Source organism: Populus nigra, chromosome 2 (genome assembly GCF_951802175.1).
Source record: "Populus nigra chromosome 2, ddPopNigr1.1, whole genome shotgun sequence".
Taxonomy (NCBI): Eukaryota; Viridiplantae; Streptophyta; class Magnoliopsida; order Malpighiales; family Salicaceae; genus Populus; species Populus nigra.
Window position 1 is genome coordinate 626,510 of NC_084853.1, and position 5,880 is coordinate 632,389.

A 5,880-nucleotide genomic window follows, 5' to 3' on the forward strand; every position below is an offset into this window, starting at 1 on the left:
TATATTAACAAATTTAATTTTCGTAGTTTTGAAGGCTTAGAATAGTCATTGACTATTTTTATATATTACTATTCAAGTTTCTATCTAATTTATTATAAATGCACCTATTTAGAGTGGATAAATTCTTTTATCACTTAGATTCAAAAGAATTTTAGTTCTCTCTTCCAAAATATCATTGATTCAAAACAATCAATTTTTTTTATATAAAACATTGATATAGTAAGACTATTGTCTAATCTAGAGTTGAAATTTTAGAAAAAACCATGAAAGAATTATTTTCGTATCAATTCAACAATCGAAGATATTCAAAATAAAGTTGCTTTATGCAAAAGCTAGTACACAAATATTATCACAGTTGAAAAAAAAAAGAATATAGGAGTGTTGATGTCATTGTATTAAAACCTAGATTTGCTCAACAGGTTGATCAGGGACCTAATCACCTCGATAATTAAATTGATCTGAAATGAAAAGAAAATTTCTTTGGCTAACCTTGTAAAAAAAACTCAGGTTAATCTAGTTAAAAGTTGACCATCAACTTATTAATTTTTTTTTTAAAAAAATAGAGTTAACTTGGGTTAACCCTCTTGGGCTTTGCTCTGAGTCAATTCCAAAATTGATTTTTAAAACTATGGTTGATGCTAAATTGGTTGGCGAGGCTTTGATAGAATGGAAAGACATGGTTGAACCAAAAATAAAATTCCTTTTCTTCCATAATGAACGGAGAAATGTGTTTCAAATAGTATAAAAGAAGAGTTAACACAAATATCAGTGAGGTCCTGAATTTAATCAACTTATTAGGAGTATTATTGAAGCCCAACTCAACCCAAGCCCTAAATCACCAAGGTCACAAATCAACCAGCTAGGTCAATTGGATTTTAAAAGAATGATTAAACCTAGTGAAATAGGTAGACTTTGAAACATGACGTAATCATACTAACATTACACAACACTAACCCTACCTATCTATTGTTTTTACTTTAGTTATAATTATTAAATTTGGTCTAACATATTGATTCGGTGACTTGGAGCATGATCTATACTGAGTTTTCTTTCAAATCATTTTAAAAGTTAACATGATGAACTTGATAACCACTAGTTGATATGATTGACTTGGCCAAATTCAAGTGACATCCAACTAGGTCAATTTTAATAATATTCCTTTTATTTTTTTTGTTCAAAATAACATTCTTGTAGTTTTTAGATTGTCTAAAAATAAAATGTTTTGAGATAAAATTAAGTTAACTTGTTTGTTAATGAGTTAAGCGCATAAACTTACAACCCAGACTTAGTTGGATTGGATATAATAACTATGACCTTAACACTCCCCATCTTAGAGCATCTCGAACGAGAGAGCTATAACAGAGAGCCAAAAAACAAAACTATCAAAATGAATCTTTATTTATTGATTTCGATTCTCTAAAAGGATAGCTATATGAATTGCTAAAGTATATTTTGTCAAAATAAAGAGTCATTCCTATATGTTTTCTTAGAGAAGTTAAAAAATGGAGGGAAAATTTTAACTATGTTTTCTCTTTAAAAATTCCCCCTCTTTTTAATCATTTTATGTAAAATACAAAATATCTTGTTAAAATGGTTTTTTTCATTGGAGTACCACATGTGATTAGTACTTAAAAGTGTATTTTTATCAAGGTTTTATATCATCATTTTACACTTGAAGTATCAATAACTCCTTAACTAAAACATGTTTTATAATAACAAGTCTGATACTATAAGATACCTTTAATTTATGGTAAATGTTCATATTAAATGCAGGCCTATCATATAAATCAAAGGATTGATTGATGAGTTTAACTACTGAAATTGAGAAGACAAAGAGAGGGGCAAGCTTAGAAAAGAGATGCTAGTTCAGTCCAAACTGGAACACTATTCAGTTATTGGATCATACCTGGAGCTGTAGAACTCGGATTTAGGACTGGTCTACATGGATGGAAAGCTAAGACATAGGCCTAAAATTTTCATGGGGAGTCCAAGATTCAAAAAGGCTGTTTTCAAGTTCAAATTGTAGCAACAACGGAGAAGTCAGAATTTGTCCTGCATCTCAAATATTGTTCAGTGCTCAGCCTATATCTCGAGTTCTAGAAGTCCAAATGCATCGATTCTTTTTCTGTTGGAAATTTGAGACAATTTCCTAGAACTTTCGTGGGGACTATCTGTTCAAATTCTGACGTTAGCAATGACGTTTTGTTCAGATAAGAACAGTGTTTTAAAACCTGGACTGGCCTAATGGGTCAACCCGGGACCCGGCTGACCTGGGCCTGGGACCGGTCCGAGTGGAGGCAAAAACCCGCTTGGGAATTGGCCTGGGGAAACTCGGTTGACTCGGCGGGTCGACCCGGGACCCGGTCAAACCCGGGTGAGACCCGGTCAATTTTTTTCCTGCCGCTGCCGCTACCTCTTCTCTTCCTTCAACCTCCGCGTCCTAGCCTATTGCACCTGCTGCCTAAGGAGCAAAACTTGAGTTGGAGGAGTTCCATTGAAATTCACACTCTTCACCTTCTTCTCACTAGCATTCACTATAACCCTAGCTCTCCTATCAGTCTTCTTCGCCATCAATGGCGTCTTAATCCCTTGCTCCAATTTCCCTAATCCTTGCCCTTCCTTCCACCCCATCTTCGCCATCATCCTCTGCACTGCAGTCATTTGTCCACCAACACCAACTCCCTACCGTCCCTGACGTCCCAATACTAAACCCATCCCTATTCTTGGGTGGCGAAGAACTCCTCGGAACACCTCTACTCATGGCAGTACGCCTTCTCCACGCTTCCTCCCCAGAAATATTCACATCCATGTCCTTATACTTCTCCCTTACCCTCTCCCTCTCCCTCTCCTCCTCATCCTTTTGCTTCCTCCTCTCAATCTCCCTCAACCTCTCCGCTTCCATCGCCTTCCTTTTTTTCTTCCTCCTATAATCTTCATAATCATTTGGCCTGGCCGGATCATACTCCTCAACAACCACCGAATTCACCCCTACCAATTCCGGTTACGGAGCCACCTCATTGGGTAGCATAGTCGTCGTCGCCACGAACGGAGAAACTAAAGATTTGGAAGCAGAGATTTGGGGTTTAGGTTTGTTAGAGTTTTTTAAAATAGTTAGTGGTGATGTGAGCAGAAAAAATTAATATGTTGATTCAATAAAAATGAATGTGGTGTTAATTTAGAATTTGTGTTGTTGGATGTTTTGTTTTAAATATTTTAGAATTTATATTTTGTTTATGTTTTGGATATTGAATTAAATTTATGTTGTTGGTTTGTAATTTAAATTTGGTATGTGTAAGTGTTGCATTGTAACTAGTTATATGTTTTTTTTATAGATGTTTTTTTTTAGGTTGACCTAGGTCAACCCATCTGACTCGTGACCCGATCACTTGACCGAGTCGATGACCGGGTCGGGTTTCAAAACTATGGATAAGAAGATAAAGATTATCACCAAGTCAAGATGTGGCCATCTACTCAACAATTAGTCATCAAATCAATAGTTCTAAATTTTGGCATATAAAAGGAGGCATTTGCCATACATTTAGGTATCTTGGTTTTTAGATCAAGATCATGTTCTTGCTCTCTCTTTTTATATTTTTATAATGCTTAAGTTTTTCTTTCATTAATCTCTTGTTTATGCCTTTCATTTCCTTTATTATACTTATATAATCATGTTCTTCTCTTGTTTATTTATGTTTCTCTTCTTTATTATGTTTAGCTAAGTTTATTATGTAAAGGTAAAAAAGTTTCATTAATGGTGTTAGGATAAGTATAATATAAACTCAATATGAACTTCAATGATTATATCCTTAACAACTTACTATTAACATGTCTTATCATTTTTATCTAATTAATTCTTAATACCTTACTTGTTAAATGGTTAATCTAGATTTGTGTTCTTAATACCTTACTTGGTACAACAAATGCTTGGCAGTTTCATAGCCAACCGTATGGTATAACCTACACATGTGCTATGAAAGGAACTTGATTTGTTGTTAACATAAGTTAGCATCATGAATTCCTGACAATATTTAAAAGTTTGTTGTTACTTTAATAAGATAATTAACATGATCATGTTAATAATTTATCCAATTGAAACCTCCTTTGTGTGTGATTTTCAGTTATGTAATAAAAAGAGTTTATACTATACTTATTTGAAATACCATTAGTGGATCCTCTAACCTTGACAATTGTTTTATCTTTGTTTAAATCCTTACATCATTATCACATCTCAAAGCTCTCTTAAAATCTTTTATTTTATTTATAATTTTATATAATTCATTTCCATGTGGTTCGACCTTGGTCTTGCCAGGTTATTTATTACTTCGACACCCCTGCACTTGGGATAAGACATCAACTCTTTGATCGTGTCAAGTTTTTGACGCCGTTGTTGGGGAGGTAAATTCTTGTATAAATTATAATATTTATTTTATTTTCTCTTTTCACTTTTCATTTTATCTAACTTTTGTTTCTTTTTTTTTCCTTTCCTTTTCTTCCTTTTATTCTCTTCCTACATGTGCATGAGAGTTTAGTCACATACATTAAGTGGTAGACTTTGTAGGGTATCCTTATCATTTTCAGAAAATATGGCCGAAGAAGATTATTAGTCGCTTCATAATGAGAATAATAAGAATAATCGTGTTAGAACACTTAGAGACCACATGAATCCTACAAGAACAAGTGCACCATCATGCTTAGTTTTCCCCCTTGATGCATCTCATTTTAAGTTTAAGTCAGATATTATTCAACTTTTACTTTCTTTTCATGGCTTAGATCTAGAAAATCCATACTTGCATTTAAGAGAATTTAAGGAGGTCTGTAACGCCTATAATGACTTAAATTGTAGCATGAACACCATTAGATTGAAGCTTTTTTTTTTTCCATTAAAAGATAAAGCTAAAACATGGCTACAAAATCTTAGGTTAGGATTCATTCATGCTTGGGATGAAATGCAACAATAATTTTTAAAGAAGTTTTTTCCATCTCATAGAACAAACTCTTTCAAAAGACAAATCACCACTTTCACTTAAAAACAGGAGAAACATTTTACCAATGTTAGGATAGGTATCGAGACTTGCTTAATACTTGTCCTCATCATGGTTTTGAAACATGAAGATTGGTTTCATATTTTTATGAAGGGTTAACACTTAAAGATAGATAAATGATGGAATTGATATGCAATGGAACTTTTGAAGATAAAGACCATGATGGAGCAATGGAGTATCTAGACTTGTTAACTAAAAATCCTCAAAATTAGGATACTATAGGCACTAATAAGGCACCAAGTAAAACTCAACCTCATACATCTAGTGGAGGAATGTACAACCTTAGAGAAGATCATGACCTCCAAGCCAAGTTTGCATCTTTAGCTAGAAAAAGAGTGGTCAATTAAAATTTGTTCAAGAAATTGTGTCAAATCTGTGAAACCAATGAACACTCAACCAATGATTGTCCAACTTTGCCTTCTTTCAAGGAATGCCTCCATGAACAAGCTCGTGCTTTAAACAGTTTCTAAAGGCCCAATCATAACCCATACTCGCAAACATACAACCCTGGTTGGAGAAATCATCCAAATTTCAGTTGGAAGAGTGGTAACAATAATGTACAAACTTCACAGCCACCATTTCAAGCACATTATAATTTCCAAAATTCTCATGGATATACACCACCTTATATTCCCCCTCCTAGAAGAAATCTTGAGGAAACTTTGCATGCATTCATTGAAAAACAAGAGAAATTAACACTTAAAATGCTCAAAGTATGGTTGATTTGAAGATACTCTTGCAAAATTCACATCTACTCTCAGTTATCAGGAGAAAGGTAAGTTTCCATCTCAACTACAGTAAAATCCCGAAGGGCAATACAATGTAAATGCAAGTAGTT

General features: G+C 33.7%; 1 pseudogene; it reads right to left on the bottom strand.

The window, feature by feature from the left end:
* Positions 1–2,445: 2,445 nt before the first annotated feature.
* On the bottom strand, positions 2,446–3,028 carry LOC133682436 (DNA-damage-repair/toleration protein DRT111, chloroplastic-like; annotated as a pseudogene).
* Between the last annotated feature and the right edge of the window lie 2,852 nt (positions 3,029–5,880).